Source organism: Lycium ferocissimum, chromosome 1 (genome assembly GCF_029784015.1).
Source record: "Lycium ferocissimum isolate CSIRO_LF1 chromosome 1, AGI_CSIRO_Lferr_CH_V1, whole genome shotgun sequence".
Taxonomy (NCBI): Eukaryota; Viridiplantae; Streptophyta; class Magnoliopsida; order Solanales; family Solanaceae; genus Lycium; species Lycium ferocissimum.
The window spans coordinates 17,773,979-17,793,590 of record NC_081342.1 but is presented as its reverse complement, the minus strand read 5'-3'; the positions used below and the strand labels follow the sequence as shown (position 1 = coordinate 17,793,590).

Here is a 19,612-nt window from a genome sequence, read left to right as displayed (position 1 = left end):
ATGACACAACTTCTAGTGACAAACATGAAAACTATCCCATGGAACTACCACAAAACCACTGTGACTTACAAGGGCAGAGAGATCATTGAAGAAATAGATGAAACCGATGGCTTAACCCGTTCTGGAAGGTGTTATACTCCAGAAGAATTAAGAAGGGCCAAACAAGCTAGGGATAGTCAATTTCCAGTGAAAAAGCCTGTTACTGAAGAAGAGGCTGAAGAGTTCATGAAGAAGATGAAAGTTCAGGATTACTCTATTATTGACCAGTTAAGGAAAACTCCTGCTCATATCTCATTACTATCTTTGCTCATACATTCTAAAGAGCACCGTCAAGCATTGATTAGAATTTTGAACGAAGCACATGTTACCTCATGTTTCGGACAAAACAACCGTGAGTCACCTTGAAAAGATGGCCAACAGAATATTTGAGGTGAATAGAATCACTTTCACCGATAATGAGTTGCCTGTGGAAGGATCCAGGCATAACAAGGCTTTGCATTTGACTGTAAAATATGAAGAACATTATGTGAAAAGAGTCATGATTGATGGAGGCTCGGGTGTGGACATATGCCCCCTTTCTACTTTGCAGAGTCTGAAAATCAACATAGATAGAATTCGCACTAACAATGTGTGCGTTAGAGCTTTTGATGGCGTAAAAAGAGACACCATTGGTGAGATTGATCTTACTTTGACAATTGGACCTGTTGATTTTGGGATTACGTTTCAAGTTATAGACATGGACACCTCCTACAACTTGCTTTTAGGGAGGCCATGGATCCATGCAGCCAGGGTGGTGCCATCTACTTTGCACCAAGTGGTCAAGTTTGAATATGAGAAACAAGAAATCATTGTTCACGGTGAAGATGATCTTTCAATATATAGAGACCCATCTGTCCCATGCATCGAGGCCAAGGAAGGTTGTGCATCCCTTGTATATCAGACCTTTGAGATAGTGGTTGCTGATCAGTTCATGGAAGGGAAACCTATCCCAGAGCCTCGTCTCTCCTCTACTTCAGTCATGGTGGCCACACAAATGCTGCAAAATGGTTATGAGCCAGGAAAAGGTTTGCGGGTGTCGTTGCAAGGAATTGTTGCCCCTATCTCTCCATTTAGTAATCAAGATACTTTTGGGTTGGGTTTTAGGCCAACTAAAGCTGACAGGAAATGGGCAAAAGAGCAGAGAAAGAAGGTTTGGAAACTGCCGAAGCCAGTTCCCCACATTACCGAGTCCTTTTCTAGATCCCGACTTGAAGAGAACCAGGATGTGTTTGTCCAAGGTGACGTGGACAAAATGTGTCAAGGTCTCAGAGAATTGTTCTATGAGGTAAACATGATTCAAATTGGTGAAGGCCCTAGCCGTGCAGATGTGCAACCTGTTGGCCTAAATGTTAAGCTTACCAACTGGGAAGCCACTCCTCTCCCCACAAGGAAGAAGTCTTGGTAGAATATTTTGCTACTTTTTCTGTATTTGGATTATTTTCAGGGTGGTAATCCAGATAGTTTAGGTTCTTTGCTTTGATGTTAACCCTTCTATCCTTTCCAATTCAATAAAATGAAGTTTCAGTTTCTTAGTAAATTCCGTCTTCTCCTTTTCCCTAATTTTGTTATTTAATTTTTATTTCAGTTTCGTTAATACCAGCTTTAATAACATGACATGCATGCGAAGTTCACGTCCAGATCTTAAAGAGCTATCTAATCTCGAAACAATGAATCAAGAGGTTGATGATTATGATGAAGAAGAGGCTTTTGAGGAAATAAAAAAGAACTAGATCAATTTGAGAATAAGCCTAAGACTAATCTAAATGAAACCGAGGCAATTAATTTGGGAACTTCTGAAGAAACTAGAGAAACAAAGATAAGCATTCATGCCGAACAAAAGACCAGAGATGACATAATCCAGGCTTTGTTTGAATATAAAGATGTGTTCGCTTGGTCTTATGATGACATGCCGGGTTTGAGCATTGATCTGGTAGTGCACAAACTTCCTACATACCCTGATTTCCCACCAGTCCAACAAAAGTAAAGAAAATTTAAGAATGACGTGAGTGATAAGATTAAAGAGGAAATCATGAAGCAATTGAGTGCAAATGTGATCAGGGTAGTCCGATTTACTACATGGCTAGCAAATGTTGTGCCCGTATAAAAGAAGGATGGGAAAACCAGAGTTTGTGTTGACTATAGAGATTTGAACAAAGCAAGTCCAAAGGACAACTTTCCCTTGCCCAACACCCATATTTTTGTTGACAATTGTGCCAAACACGAGATTCAATCTTTCATGGATTGTTATGCCGGGTATCACCAAATTTTAATGGATGAAGAGGACGCAAAAAAGATTGCCTTCACCCCTCCGTGGGGTACTTACTGTTACAGGGTCATGCCGTTTGGTTTAAAAAATGCGGGGGCAACTTACATGAGAGCTATGACTACTATCTTGCATGATATGATGCATAAAGAAATCGAGGTATATGTCGATGATGTGATCATTAAGTCCAAAACTCAAGCTGACCATGTGTGTGATCTAAGAAAGTTCTTTGAAAGATTGTGCAAGTATAACCTCAAGCTCAATCTAGCCAAGTGTGTGTTTGGAGTTCCATCTGGGAAACTTTTGGGATTTATAGTTAGCCCGCAAGGAATTGAATTAGACCTCTCCAAGATAAAGGCCATTGGGGAATTACCACCCCCGAAGAACAGAACTGAAGTCATGAGCCTTCTTGGTAGGTTGAACTACATTAGTAGGTTCATTGCTCAACTCACCACTACATGTGAGCCCATATTCAAGCTGTTGAAGAAGGATGCCGCCGTCAAGTGGACAGACGAGTGTCAAGATACTTTTGATAAGATTAAGGAATATTTATCGAACCCTCCGATACTGGTCCCGCCAAAACTTGGTAGGCCTTTGTTTTTGTATCTATCAGTGATGGATAATTCCTTTGGTTTCGTTTTAGGACAGCATGATGACACAGGCAAGAAAGAACAAGCGATCTATTATTTGAGCAAGAAGTTCACAAGCTATGAGGTAAAATACACGTTTTTAGAAAGGACATGTTGTGCCCTAACTTGGGGCGCCCAAAAACTGAAGCACTATCTTTCATCCTATACGACTCACCTCATTTCTCGAATGGATCCTTTGAAGTACATTTTTCAAAAACCCATACCGAGTGGAAGGTTAGCAAAGTGGCAGATTTTACTTATGGAGTTCGACATTGTCTATGTCACGCGCACCACGATGAAAGCACAAGCTTTGGCCGATCATTTGGCAGAAAACCCAGTTGATGATGTGTAACGACCCGTTCGGTCGTTATTGCATTTTTGACTATTTTGCTGCTTTAACCCATCCCCGAGCCTTATTGGTACCATTTTGACTCGCGAGGACAGTTGGAATGGTTCCTTAGGCTTTGGAGTGAGTTTTGATGTGACTTTTGGAAAATTTGGCTTTTAAGTGAAAATCATTTGACTCATAGTTGACTTTTGGATAAACGGACCTTTTTTGAATATCCGTCGATTCCGAGAGGATAGTCGTTTATAACTTGTATGTATATACTTGGGTGCATTTTGGGGCTTGGGTTAGAAAGTTGATTTTAGGCCGTTAGGGATTTGACTTGAAACACGAGACATCCATTAGGAATTTCAAGGCCTCAAGTGCATTTGTAGCATATTTTTATGTATATCTGCATATTTGATTTGTATCCGGAAGCTTCCGAGGTGGTTCTGGGTGTCCATTTCAAGTTTGGAAGATACCAAAATTTTCTAGTGTCTGGTGGGCTCTATAGCGGTGGGGTGACCGCTATAGCGGCCTGTTGACCGCCAAAATGGCCGACGGGCAGTGACTAGGTATTTAATGATATAAAACCCCAAGTCTTTTCATCAATTTATTATTCCGAAAGAGATTCATCTTGGGAGCTTTTCTAGAGGTTTCTTAGGGTAAACTCTTCGAGGTAACTCATCTATTATCTCTACCTAATCATGATTCTTTATTTCACCTAGTTATCATTACTCTATGCTAGAATCTTCCTAAAGTTATGAGAACTAAGTGGGTCTTGGGTTATCTTTTTCTAATAAACTTGTGAGTATAAAACATTGTTTTGTTAATGAAGTTTATTTTGCTAATGAAGTTAGCATGGGTGGCATGAAGTTGATGGGTAATGACTTTAGTAACTTGAATCTTCCATCTCTAAGGCTTAATTTGTGAATTGAAGGCTAGGGTTTATGCCCAAATTTGGGGGTTTTCTATATAATTGGAATTTTGAGTAATTGTTAGCTAAATGAGTTGATTGTTGATGGGAATTGAACATCTAGAACACTAATTCCATGATGAGAGCCTTAGATCATTATTTTAACTTTATTAGTTTATGAACCCTAGTTTATGGGTTGGACTTTGGGGATTTAATAAGAGTTAAGTTTATTAAATGCCTTCTTCTTGTTTCTATTCCGCATTCGAATATGGTAGACTTTGATTATTTTGAGGCTCAATGTAAAGGAAGGGCGCAAGTTTGACTTGAGATTCTTTGCTAGGCCTACCAGGTAGGTTACGATTTATCCCTATGGTGAGAGTTCGACTAGCGAAGCATATATTTAGATTATATTATCGGAGATTTCATGTAAACCTTCGGTTATGAAGTTGGGTTGGATGTTGCCTTAGGGTTTGGTATTGCATGTGACTTGTTTGATCGGGCTAGTGGTCTGCAGACTCCATTGGACCCTGTTTGGTACATTGTGTATAAATTGGTGGATTGTTTGTGATTTGGGATTAAATCGAAAATGTGAAATTACTTGATATTGATATTGGTACTTAGTTTACGCCTCATTATTAGTATAGCCATTATGAGATACTTGGCTCTTATTGTTATGAAAATTGGAAATTCATTATGATTACTGTGTGGATTACTTGTTGATGATATTGGTGCGCTGTGTGTGGCACAACTTGAACTTGATATTCTTCATTGTCTGTACTTGCATCGTTCTATATTCATTTCATATCATCTTATTATACTGTGTGACTGGCATTATTGATGGAAATGAGAACAAACATTAATGATTATGGAACATGGTAAGTCACCTCTAGGCTGTGTGCGGAGGGGCTGATTATGGAGCATGATAAGTCGCCTCTGAGCTGTGTACGGAGGGGCTGATATGGAACATCGATATTGCGACACTGGTTGATAATAGAGTCCTCTGAGCTGTGTGAGATGTGATGGTTCTTGGACTTCGTGGGTCCCTCATGGGTTGTGCTGTTGAGGCGTGGATGTATTTCGCTTTCGGAGTACAAGAGTACAGGCATTGCATTGCATTCATATCTCATATTGCATTGCTTGACTATCCTTTGTGGTTGCTTATGATTTGGATACTATGTTGGTCATATTCTTAGACTGTATTGACATAGGCTATGTGCTGATTTGACTTGATAAGACTTGGTTTTCAGTATACTTGGATATCTGTTTCGCTTGGGGCTAGATATTACATCGAGGCATTGATTTTATGAATCGATTTCTTGTGAGCATAACTTGTACTTTATGGTTTGCTTGTTTTCTTTTACCTTATTATCTTTTTTTATGCCAACTTGTCTTAGTCGGCCTATTATACCCACCAGTACTTGTTGTTTGTACTGACCTGCACTTGCTGTATTCTTTTATGAATGCAGAATTTCAGGTGTGATTAACCTCTGTTTCTCGTGACTGATAGCCGTTTCGAGAGTTGTTGTTTAGAGTCTACAGGGTGAGCTTGAGGACGCCCGTCGCCTTGAAGATTCTTCTTTCATTTATGTCTTAATTGCTATTTCGAGACATATTCCGGCTTTGATGTATTATGGATAATTCTAGACTTATAGATTCTAGTTAGTAGCTCTTGTATGGATTAGACCAGACCCTGGGTGTATTTTCTTATTTTCGCACTTTTTCTAAATTATTACCGTCTGACTTTCGTGATTTATTCTCTTTCACTTATTTGATTTATTTATTTACGTCTTAACGATCATTGGTTTGAGAGTTCGCTTACCGAGGTGGGAAAGGTAAGTGTCCGCATGGCTTAGCCAAATTGGATCGTAACAAGTTGGTATCAGAGTCCTAGGTTACCCGATTTTATAATACAAGAGCGTGTCTAGTAGAGTCTCGTGGATCGGTACAATGAGCTCCGTACTTATCTGCGAGAGGCTATAGGACATTTAGGAAATCTCACTTTCTTTCCTTCTTCCGTGCTACATTATTCTAATTAGTATCTGGAACAATCGAATTGGTATCTGACTCTTATCCCTTCTCCCTCACAGATGGTGAGGACTCGAACAATGATAGCCCGAGACAAGGTACAGAGCCCACAGCTACGACTGGATCTAGAGGGCGACAGACAACCAAAGGACGTGGTAGAGCTAGAGGCCGCGGGTGCGGCCCGGTAGGATTAAGGCGAGATGATCTCGCTAGAGTAGGCCCCGTTGTGTGATGGGGGTTAGCCACCCCATTGTGTTGTGACTTATCTTGTTCTATTGTTGTTGGCTTGATGCCATGTGGAAATAGTAGATATTGGAGACTATTGATATATCTTGATCATGACATTGTAGTATCTTACTTGTTGACGTTTGATACGAGGATAGTGTTCTGTTATGGCTTTTATTGTGATATTCTTATGATGTATTTGTGATATACAGGTTCGGACTGAGTAATTGAGACTTGACACAATTGGGTTGAGATGCTAAACATAAGTGATAATGTATACTTGGATCCGGGCACTCCCCCTATTTCTATTCCGCCATATCGGATGGCACCGACCTTGTTGAGGGAGCTTAAGGAGCAGTTATAGGATTGATTGAGCAAGGGGTTCTTTAGACTGAGTGTCTCCCCTTGGGGCGGTCATGTGTTGTTTGTGAAGAAGAATGATGGATCCATGAGGATACTAGTAATAATGTTGTGTGATACACCGGATTTAGAGAGCGTTCAGTTCAGAGTGGTAAGCGTTAAGGAAACCGCTAATGTGCAGAGTGTGTGGTATGATCCTATCTCCACAACTAATTCGGCTAGTTTGCAAGATTAATGATTATATGGTATTCGATGGAGTGGATAAGAGGATTGATTGATATCGATGATCATAAAGTGATTAGAAATTGCGAAATTGACGAGTCGAGAAAGGTATAGTTCAATGTGAATCAATAAGAAAAAGGTACATCCTCGGGATTTCTTGGGCCAGTATGGATTGTGGTGTCGTTTTCTTACACATTCCAGTTGAGATGTGATTGTTGCGTGAGCGTAAGAAGGAAATCTACAGTGAATGAGTTAACGTGCTTTAAGAGAAAGGATTGTGGAACTCCTATCATGTGAGCCTAGAGTTATATTTTCGGGGAGGAAACTTACTCGTGGTAATACAGGATGATTTCATGTAATATTGACTGGACAGTTTGGGTAAGCGCTTGGGAACAATTGCGTGAGATTTAGACCGGCAGTTGTAAGATCGGATACTTTCGAAGAATTTATGGGTACATCGAGGTAATACAATGAGAGGCTCAATGTTATGTAATTATTATAGAAGACTTCAGGATTTGCGTCAAAAATTTCAGAGTTGTATCGGTTTTGCCCACCGGGTAAAGGTAGAGAAACATGAAGATTTAAATCATAAGGTATTGTAAGTCAGTTGGATAGGACTCAACTTGTGAAATCGAGGGTGACAATCAAGATTCGTTATGCATGGTATGACTGTGATTGGTTTCGAAATTCTTAGTCAGTTCTAATAATTATTGGTGATATTCGAGAGTTGTGCATTCATTCAGGGTCAGCGTTGTTCGAGTTAACCTTAAAGGTCTATGATTATCCTTCTAGAAAGATATCTAAGGATCCGAAGTGTTTCGGCTCAGATTTGAGGTATGACAAATTTACCGTGCTTTGTTATGGTTTTCTAGTGAATTTGATGATACTTTCTGAGAATAATTATTTGGACAGAATAATGGTATACAATGAGGTTAGTACAGATTTAAGGAGGAACTGTAGTTCGAGAGGTCTTTATAGTGATCAGTTGGGTTCCGACGGACTTTGCTCGGTGAGGTATTTAGTGGTATGGTTCCTGTATTGCGATTTAAAGGTTTAAGAAGACTTGGAACTAGCCAAGTTGGCTGTCAATAAGATCAGTTTTGATAGAATTGTGTAAAGAACTCAGATGAATCAAGGATTCTTCTGGCGAGAGTAAGTCATGGTATCAGGTTTGTGGTGTGTGTGTTCAGGTGTTCTAAGAAATCGCGGTGCAGGAAATGGCTTTAGCGAGTGCGAAGGAAAGGTTAACGGGATAAGAATATCTTCCCGGTTCAGAATGGGCTATGGTTTGTGGTCATGTTTCAAAGGATTGCGTTGGTTTGGGAAAGTGTTTGTGGGGCCTATTGATCGCGTTCAGAGTAGTGATTTTATCAAATCAGAGGATTCGAGCAAAAGCAATTCATTTGTTCGAGGATCAGTTGCGAGGGAAATTTGAATACAGAGATATAAAAATTGGAGCTTGAGCTAAGTTTAGAGAGTTATGACTGGTAAAGTGAGCGGTCAAGCTTTTCTGAATGTTACACCCAACAAGGGTATAATGCGATGTGGGAAGGAGGGCAAGTGAGCCCGAGGTGTGTTGGCCTATTTGAGACTATCTGTTGTATCGATCCTATGTGTTATGAGTTAGTTTTTCACCAGATCGGTCAGGTGTTCATTCGGTCTTCCATGTCTCTATGTTGAAGAAGTGTCATTCTGATGGTTTCTGTGTCATTCTGATCAATTTTGTTCGATGAGAATCTTTCCTAATAGGAGAAGCCTGATATGTGTTCGAGATACCCCTAGTTGTTGCAGGCTCAAGTATCTTTCCTCATTCCCTTTCTTGTCACTCGAGGACGAGCAATTGTTTAATTGATATCTGATGTAACGACTCGTCGTTATTGTGTTTTTGACCAGTTTGCCCCGTTAACCCGTCCCCCAGCTTTATTAGTACCATTTTGACCCGCAGGGAAAGTTGGCATGGTTCCTTAGGCATTGGAGTGAGTTTTGATGTGACTTTTGAAAAATTTATCTTTTAAGTGAAAATCGTTTGACTCATAGATGACTTTTGGGTAAACGAACCTTTTTCGGATATCCGTCGATTTCGAAAGGTCCGGATAGTCATTTAGAACTTGTAGGTATATTCAGTTTAGTTCCCAATGCACTCGGGTGCATTTAGGGGCTTGGGTTGGAAAGTTGATTTTAGGCCGTTGGGGAGTTGACTTGAAAAAGGAGACCTCCGTTGGGAATTTCGAGGCTACGAGTGCATTCGTAACGCATTTTTATGTATTTTTGCATATTTGGTTTGTGTCCAGAAGGTTCTGGGGTAGTTCCGGGTGTCGATTTCAAGTTTGGAAGACACCAGAATTTTATCCTGCCTTGCGAAATTATTTTTTTATTTTATGCTTGAGAATTTTCGAACCCAGAACTTCATGTATTTGCCCACCTTTCCAAGCGAAGGGCACAACTTAAAGACCACAAATTCTAGTGTCTGGCGGGCGCTATAGCGGTGGGGTGACTGCTATAGCGTTTGGGTGACCGCTATAGCGGCCTATTGACAGCCAAAGCGGCCGAGGGGCAGTGACTAGGTATTTAATGATATAAAACCCCAAGTCTTTTCATTCATTTATTATTTCGAAAGAGGTTCATCTTGGGAGCTTTTCTAGAGGTTTCTTGGGGCAAACTCTTAGAGGTAACTCATCTATCATCTCTACCTAATCTTGATTCTTTATCTCACCTAGTTATCATTAATCCATGCTAGAATCTTCCTAAAGTTAAGAGAACTAAGTGGGTCTTGGGTTATCTTCCTCTAATAAACTTGTGAGTATAAAACCTTGTTTTGTTAATAAAGTTAGCATGGGTAGCATGGAGTTGATGGGTAATGACTATAGTAACTTGAATCTTCCATCTCTAAGGCTTAATTTGTGATTTAAAGGCTAGGGTTTATGTCCAAATTTAGGGGTTTTCTATATAATCCGAATTTTGAGTAATTGTTAGCTAAATTAGTTGATTGTTGATGGGAATTGAACATCTAGAACACTAATTCCATGATGAGAGCCTTAGATCGTTATTTTTACTTTATTAGTTTATGAACCCTAGTTTATGGGTTGGAATTTGGGGATTTAATAAGAGTTAAGTTTATTAAATGCCTTCTTCTTGTTTCTAATTCTACATTCGAATATGGTAGACTTTGATTATCTTGAGGCTCAACATAAAGGAAGGGCGCAAGTTTGATTTGAGATTACTGCTCGGCCTACCGCTGTAGGTTACGGTTTACCCTTGTGGTAAGACTTCGACTAGAAAAGTGTATATTTAGATGATATTGTCGGAGATTTCATGTAAACCTTCGAGTATGAAGTTGGGTTGGATGTTGCCTTAGGGTTTGGTATTGCTTGTGACTTGTTTGATCGGGCTAGTGGCCTGTAGACTCCATAGGACCCTGTTTGGTACGTTGTGTATAAATTGGTGGATTGTTTGTGATTTGGGAGTAAATCGAAAATATGAAATTACTTGATATTGATATTGGTACTTAGTGTACGCCTCGTTATTGGTATAGCCATTGTGAGATAGTTGGCTCTTATTGTTATGGAAATTGGAAATTCATTATGCTTACTATGTGGATTACTTGTTGATGATATTAGTGCGCTGTGTGTGGAAGAACTTGAACTTGATATTCTTCATTGTCTGTATTTGCATCGTTTCATATTCATTTCATATCATATTCATTTCATATCATCTTATTATATTGTGTGACTGGAACTATTGATGGAAATGAGAAGGGACATTGATGATTATGGAACATGGTAAGTAACCTCTGAGCTATGTGCGGAGGGGATGATTATGGAACATGGTAAGTCACCTCTGAGCTGTGTGCGGAGTGACGGTGTTTGGACTTCGCGGGTCCCCCATGGGTTATGCTGCCGAGGCGTGGAGGTATTCCACTTTTGGAGTACAAGAGTACAGGAATTGCATTGCATTGCATTCATATCTCATATTGCATTGCTTGACTATCCTTTGTGGTTGCTTATGATTTGGATATTGTGTTGGTCATATTCTTGGACTGTATTGATATGGGCTACATGCTGATTTGACTTAATAAGACTTGGTTTTCGGTATACTTGGATATTTGTTTCACTTGGGGCTAGATGTTGCATCGAGGCATTGATTTTGTGAGTCGATTTCTTGTGAGCATGACTTGTACTCTATGGTTTGCTTGTTTTCTTTTACCTTATTGTTTTTTATATGTCAACTAGTCTTAGTCGGCCTATGATACCTACCAGTACTTGTTGTTTGTACTGACTGCACTTGCTGCATTCTTTTATGAATGCAGAATTCTAGGTGTGATTGACCTCTGTTTCTCGTGGCTGATAGCCGTTTCGAGAGTTGTTGTTTAGAGTCTACAAGGTGAGCTCGAGGATGCCTGCCGCCTTGAAGATTCTTCTTTCATTTATGTCTTAATTGCTATTTCGAGACATATTCAGACTTTGATATATTATGGATAATTCAGACTTATAGATTCTATTAGGGGGTGGGCGTTCAGTTCTTCAGTTTGATTTTTTCAAACTTCGGTTCGGCTATTTCAGTTTCGGTGTTTTAAAGGTGGACACTGAACACCGAACCAAACTAGTTCTGTTCGGTTTCAATTTTTTGAAGTTTGGTTCGGTTCGTTTTCGGTTTTTTCAATTTGGTTTTTTTTATATGCATGACGGCCTCAAGGTCTTCCCGATCTTAGCTTAGTCCAGTGGATGAACATGCAAAAAAACCAACTATATGTTTTGCCCTTTCCTATGAACATTGAATCATAAACAAAAATTCAATGACAATCGTGAGGGCAAAAATCCACATAATATTCAAGGCCCTTGTGTCCACATTTTGTTACAGAGAGGGAAGAAAAAGAAGATGATGAAACTAAAGAATAATCTAAATGGAATGTGCAGGAGCTAATTTGGCCTATCCCTATTAGGAAAAATAAAGGGAATTGGAATGACCCTCTAATTTCAGTAGCACCAGCAGGGGGGGGTTGGTCGCAACCCACAGAAGCGAAATGGTAATGGCGATAATCAAGCCAGGACATTAGGCTCGAGCATGCTCAAAAATTACATAAACCTGTAGCCATTTTTATGTTTGGTAGCACTAAACCAGTAGCCAAAACTAGCAGGTAGCACAAACAACATAAAACTAGCTGGATTACTACTAGCAGGTAGCACCAACAACATATAACTTGATCAACCATACATTTAATTAATTGAAAAAGACGCCTTCAAACACACAAAAGGAGATAAAAAGAACATACAATGTATTCTAATTCTCTAAAGATTTAGATTACAAAATCAAATGGTGAAGCATCAAAATGATTTTTTTTCCACCTCATGAATCTTTCACAACCATTACATTCCATCATAAATAGATCTATTAGAAAGATAAGAGAAAAGAATAAGCAAAACTACAAGGTACAGACTTTAAAAACCCATCTGCAAGGACAATGAAGACATTTACTATAAAAAAAAAAAAAGTACACAAAATCAGATCTTTTTATCACCAAAAAGATCTTTTTATCACCAAAAGAATCTTTCAAACAAATTCCCATCAAGGGACAGTCAATTCCCAAATAGACACATAAAATGACTAATAGAACTGCAAAATCAAGACATTTCATCACCAAAATGTATCCCCAAATAAAAAGATTGGAAAGACACATAACAGCACTAGCAGCACAACAAGATCCAAAACATTTTACAAAACATCATTAAGAAACTAGAAAAAAAAATGAAGCTTTTTCACACATAAGGATTTACACACTAGCACCTCGAAATTCACGGCAACTTAGCCATTTTTATGTTGCTGCTCAAATGAACACTAGTAGTTTAGCAGAGCAGGTATCAACAACAACATAAAAACTTGTAGCATCCGCAAAAAAGAACCATTAACAGCAGCAAAATTTAAACCAGTAGAAGTAGCCAGCAGCAACAAACAACATATAAGACAAAAACGAGCAACACAAACAACATAAGGTTAAAATGACAGCAACCAAACGGCAAAACAACATAAATGTCCTAAATTTTAACTCCAAATAAAAAACATAAGTTGTCACACTAAGTGTTAAATCCATCGTCTCACATAACAATTATAATTAAGTCCGAAATTCACCAAATACAAACATAAGCTTAAAGTTGAAGGCAAATCCGCCTCTCTTCAAGACATCTCTCAATATGATTCATTAAGCAAGATGTGCCGTTTGCTCTATGACAATTAAGTATCGCACCATATGTCAAGAACCTTGCTTTACACCCTTCTTCATTGTCTTGAACCACTACAAAATGTTCCCAAACTTGTGAGCGAGCTCTAGAAGGCATGGTTGAACTTGAAAATAACTAAAAACAGATAAAACCAAAAGTTAGAATATAACTTTCAAGATAAAAGAATAAAACTACAAAATAAAATATTGAACTTACCACTAGTAACAAAGAAGAAAATTGCAATCATACACCAACAATGCAAGGATCTCTTCCATTATTTGCCATCTCTAAAGATAATTTAATCAAATATGTCATACAACATAAAAAAGTATATTATTTTTCACTAAAACACATAAAAAAAATACAAAATCTATTAGTGTGGAAGAAAGTTTGGATCATCTTGAGGAACTTGAATAAGAGATTGCACACATTTAGGATTAGGAGTCAATGAACTTCTAAACGAATCAAGTATACGACCACCGGTACTAAATGCACATTCCGATGCCACACTAGAAATCGGAATAGCCAATACATCACGAGCCAACTCTGAAAGAACAGGAAATCTAGGAGCATTAACTTTCCACCAACCTAAGATACTAAACTCAACGGCGGTTTCACTTTCATCTATTGGCTCTTGTTCTTCAACAATGTATTTATCCAACTCGGATTTAGCACACCCACTTCCAGAATCTTCCTTTTGTTTCTTCAAGTGAAGCTTAGTTCTCAAAGCATTTGATTTCACACTTGAAGAGGACCCAGAACTAGAAGTTACATCAAATGTATCATGAGATGAAGTAGATACAAAAGGAGACGATTGATGATGAGATGCTATTGAATAATTTTTTAGATACTCTCCAAACAAAGATTTCATATAATCATACACTCCTTCGCTTACTTTCTTTCCAACTTCTTCCCTTAATAGCTCTTCAAGCACAAAGCTAACATAAACAAACTTATTGCGAGGATCGAATACGGAAGAAATAAAAATCATTTTGTTCATCTTTTCAGGATCACCCCAATACTTCCTAAACTTTTCTCTCATCCGCTCAGCCATTTTACTCAAATTAAGATCTTCACTTGCTACACACACTTTCAAATATACATCAAGCTCATATATATATATCCTCAAAAATGAACATTAGAAGTGACATAATGTGAACTTGAAGCCTTTAGCTCGTAAAATCTTTCAAGAAACTTTATCACCTTCCTTACATTCACCCAATCATCACATTCAAGTGTACCTGCAACACTTCCATCTTCACAAACATGAGTAGCAAGATAAGTTTTAAAATTCTCATAAAAAAAAAAATCAAACCTATCAAAGGCCTTCTCAAAATTTTGTGTCTTATTCAACATCGCGTAGGTGGAATTCCACCAAGTAGGCACATCTAGAAGTAATGTTTTAGCATATCCCATCTTTTGAACTTCACAACATTTCTTAAAGCTTCTTGTTCTTGCCGAAGATCCTCTAACATACCTTAGCATTTGCCTAACACGTTTGACAGAAGCATCAATTTCCTTTAAACCTTCTTGCACAATTAGATTAAGTATGTGAGCCATACACCTCACGTGAAGATTCTTACCATCTATTATATTAGTTCCCCACATATTTAACTGTTTAGACGATTCTCTAACTGTAACATCGTTTGAAAAATCATTATCAACAGTAACAATAAATACCTTATCCAAGTTCCAATGAAGCAAGCAATTACTAATACTCTCTGCCATGTGCTCACCCTTATGACTAGTGATAAGGCAAAAATTCAGTATTTTTTAATGCAACTTCCAATCTCTATCAATAAGGTGAGCAGTCAAACACATATAATTAATTTTTTGCAATGATGTCCATGTGTCTGTGGTAAGGCAAACTTTTGAATGTGCTTCTCTAAAATACTTCTTCAAATTTTGTCTCAGTTCATTGTAACATTCATAACAATCCCTTGTTATTGTTCTATAGGAAGGAATTTGAAACAGAGGTTGTGCTTGACTCATAAACTTCTTGAAGCCTTCCTTTTCTACAAAGCTAAATGGTAGTTCATTAATAATTATCATCTCAGCTAAAGCCCTCCTAATTACTTATTGATCAAATTCCCAAAGCTCCTCTAGCTCATACTTATCCTTAGATGGAAAATGTATCTTTTTTGGGAGTGGGAGGTTTAATAAGGGATTTATATGCAACACACCTCCCTAAATGTTGTCTCAATCCCGTTGTCCCATTTGCAGTTGCAGCAGCAAGATATTTTTTACAATACTTACACTTTGCTCTGTCAATACCCTATACAACAACCTTCTCATAATGATCCCAAACAACAGATCTAGATTGCATTTCTTTTCTTTTCTTTGTTACCTGGGTGTCAAGTGAGTTATCATTGCTATCAGTATCATCTGTATTAGGTATGCTATCAGTTGAATCGACAATACTTAATTTAGTTTCATCCGCCATCTACAAAAAATTAAAGAGAAAATATAAGGCATTGTAGGGCAGCTCGTTAAAAACCAAAAGCTCAATGAAAAACAATAGCACAACCACCAATTATGATAAAAGTCTTTTTCTTTTTTCCATATACATAGAGATCAAACAACTACCCATTTAATTACAACAAATTCACAACCACCAGATAATTATCATGTTACAGCAATCAAAATAGTAGCAAGAAACTCACATCAACAAGATAATAACACAAAACAGTGAAACACAATAAATTCACCATAGACGACATAACAAGCAAAACAAAAGACACCAAAAAGCACCATAAATTCACAACTAAAAGAGCAAAATAATAACGACCTAATTGATAACAAGCAGAGACTTAAAAATCACCACCAAAAGATGTAGCTTGCTAATACATCAAAACCAAAACACTACAGCACAACAAGAAAGAACAGATGAAGTCAAACTCGAACTCAATGAAGTCGATTAGGAGAAGAGTGAGAGAGAGAAGTTGCTGCCAGAAGTGAGGAATGAGGGTTAGGAGAAATAAGAGAGAGAAATACTTAATCTGTTATCGGAAGTGAGAGGATTAGGAGATGAAGTCGCCGCCGAAACTTAGAAGAGATGAAATTGCCGCTGTGAAGTGTGAAGTTTGAACTCTCTGAAGTCTGAAAATTAGGGATACGTTTATACAAAAGACTGAAAGAGGGCTTGGGTAATTAGGGATACAAAAGACTGAAAGAGGGCTTGGGTTTTTTTTTTTTTTTTTTTGGGCTTAAATTTAATGGGCATGGGCCTGGACTATTTAATATTTTTTGGCTAATATATAAAATTTTGGTTTAAACCGAAAACCCAAAAAATCAAACATTAAACCCCGAACACCGAACCAAACACCGAAATTTCTTAAAACCAAAATTGAAAATGAACCGAAAACCCAAAAACCCGAAAAACTGAAGAAAAATCGAATTAATTCGATTCGGTACAATTTTTCAGTTTTCGATATTTATGTCCAGCTATAGATTCTAGTTAGATGCTCTTGTATGGATTAGACCAGACCCTAGGTGTATTTCCTTATTTTCGCACTTTTTCTAAATTATTACCGTCTGACTTACGTGATTTATTCTCTTCTGCTTATTTGATTTATTTATTTACGTCTTTACGATCGTTGGGTTGAAAGTTCGCTTATCGAGGTGGGAAAGGTAAGTGCCCACACGGCTTAGCCAAATTGGGTAGTGACATGATGAGTATGAGCCTTTAAACATTTACTTCCCTGACGAAGAGATTAATTCGGTTGAGAAGAAGTTCGGGACGATAGTCACGTTTGAAAATTATACTTTGATGGGGCGGTCAACATTAAAGGTGTTGAGATTGAGGAAACTCTCATTTCACCAATCGGGCATCATTATCTCACCACAGTACAACTTCGTTTCTTCTGTACCAATAATACAGCGGAATGTGAAGCTTGCACTATGGTTTAAACGTGGCAAGATGTACCTGAGTTAATAGTTTTGGGAGATTCTGACGTACTCATTCGACAGGCTCAGGGTGAATGGGAAACTCGAGACATTAAGCTCATTCCAAACAAACAATGTTTGGAGGACCTTAGCAAAAGGTTCAAGTCAATCGAGTTCAGATACATTCCAAGATTTCATAATGAGCTGGCTGATTCTCTGGCCACCTTAGCCTCAATGCTTCCATACCCAGGCAATGCTTACATTGACCCGTTGGAGATTCATATTAGGGATTAACACGTTTATTGCAATACAATCAAATTAGAGCGTATGGTGAGCCATGGTATCATGACATCAAAAGATTCCTAAAAATAAAAGAATATCCAATACATGCCGATAGAGACCAAAAGAGAACTATTAGGCGACTTGCCAATGGTTTCTTTTTGAGTGGGGAGATCTTATACAAAAAAACCCGCATTTGGTGTGTGAATACCCAAGAAGCTGAAATGATCATGAATGAAGTGCATTCGGGAGTATCTGGCTCGCACATGAACGGTTATATTCTAGCAAAGAAGATTCTTCGGGCAGGATACTATTGGTTTACCATGGAGCGAGATTGTTTCCGCTTTGTTCGTAAGTGTCATCAGTGCCAAATTCACAGTGACCTGATTCATTCGCCCCCTTCAGAATTGCACCCTATGTCTTCTCCCTGGCCTTTCGTTTCTTGGGGGATAGACGTTATTGGGCCAATTGAGCCAAAGGCATCTAATGGGCACAGATTCATTCTAGTTGCCATTGACTACTTCACCAAATGAGTAAAAGCTGTTACGTTCAAATCAGTTACCAAGAAAGTGATGGTAGACTTTGTTCATTCCAACATCATATGTCATTTTGGTATATCGAAGACTATTATTATAGACAATGCAGCCAATCTTAATAGTCATCTCATGAAGGAGGTATGTGAGCAATTTAAAATTGTGCATCGCAATTCTACCCCTTATCGGCCGAAATCCAATGGAGCCGTTGAAGCTACAAACAAAAACATCAAAAAGATTCTCAGGAATATGGTACAAGGATCGTGCAGTGGCACGAGAAATTGCCTCTTGCTCTTTTAGGGTACCGCACAACTATCCGCACGTCTGTTGGCACAACTCCTTACTTATTGGTTTATGGAACTGAGGCGGTCATACCAGCAGAAGTAGAGATCCCCTCTCTTCGAATCATTATTGAAGCAGAGATTGATGACACTGAATTAGTCAAGTATAAACTAGAACAATTGTCGTTAATCGGTGAAAAGCGGTTAACAACGGTTTGCTTTAGCCAATTCTACCAGCAAAGGATGGCTCGCACTTACAACAAGAAGGTGTGTCCAAGACATTTTGAGGTTGGCCAACTTGTTGTGAAACGCATCCTTCCTCACCAAGAAGAGGCGAGGATAAAATTCGCCCCAAATTGGCAAGGCCCTTATGTCATCAAACAAGTGTTGTCAAAAGGAGCTTTACAGCTGTCCGATATAGAAGGAAAGGTGGCTAACATAGCCATTAATGCAGACTCAGTCAAAAGATATTATGTGTTACGACCCAAACCGATGGGCCATGACCAGTGCCCGAACTGGACACCCGTGTACGAACCTGCTCGATATGATCAGACCGAAATTGGAAATAGTATGGCAATCTATAACAGCACGCTGTGGCCTTTGTTGTGATTTGCATATGTATGGCACAGTTGACAGGGAGTGACGCTGTGGCCTTTGTTATGGGGTGTATATATATGGCACAGTTGACAGGGGGTGACGCTGTGGCCTTCGTTGTGATATTTCTATGAATATATGTGTTTCTTTGATATAGCTGTACTGATGCATTTGTTTTGCCCATTCATTGACATGTCTCTAATGTTTTCTAGGATTTTATGTACATGTTGATTTCATGCCCTACATACTCAGTACACTATTCGTACTGACCCCCTTTTTTTGGGGGCTGCGTTTCATGCCCGCAGGTACAGACACTCAGTTTGATGATCCTCCGGTTTAGGACTTTAGCTCAGCTGCTTGGAGGACTCTAGTGTTCCGGAGCTCGAGTCGTTTGGTATAGATCCTTTGACATAGGCTTTGTTATACTCTTAGAGGTCTGTAGACATATGTGGGTTGCGTATATACGGTTTGGTCAACTAAGCAGATGTAGTTCGTTTTGGATATTCCCGTGCATAGTGACAGCCTTATCGGCTTGCATATTTTGTTATGTTTGGTTAGCTGTGGCTTCTCAAGAGACAGGTTCTTTTTGATGTATGATATGATGAGTTTACAGCGTGCTGTTACAAATTGCCATATTGTTTCCAGTTTCGGTCTGATCATATCGAGCAGGTTCATACACGGGTGTCTAGTTCGGGCACTGGTCATGGCCCGTCGATTTGGGTCGTGACAAAGTGGTATCAGAGCAGTTCGTCCGAGGGATTATCTACAGACCGTGTCCGGTAGAGTCCTGTTTATGAGTGTGAAGCCGGCCACACTTAGATCGT

The 19,612-nt window shown here is 38.8% G+C and overlaps 1 pseudogene; it reads left to right on the top strand.

Annotated features, from left to right (window-relative positions):
- LOC132062815 (uncharacterized) lies at window positions 1-18,803 on the top strand (annotated as a pseudogene).
- Window positions 18,804-19,612: the final 809 nt, after the last annotated feature.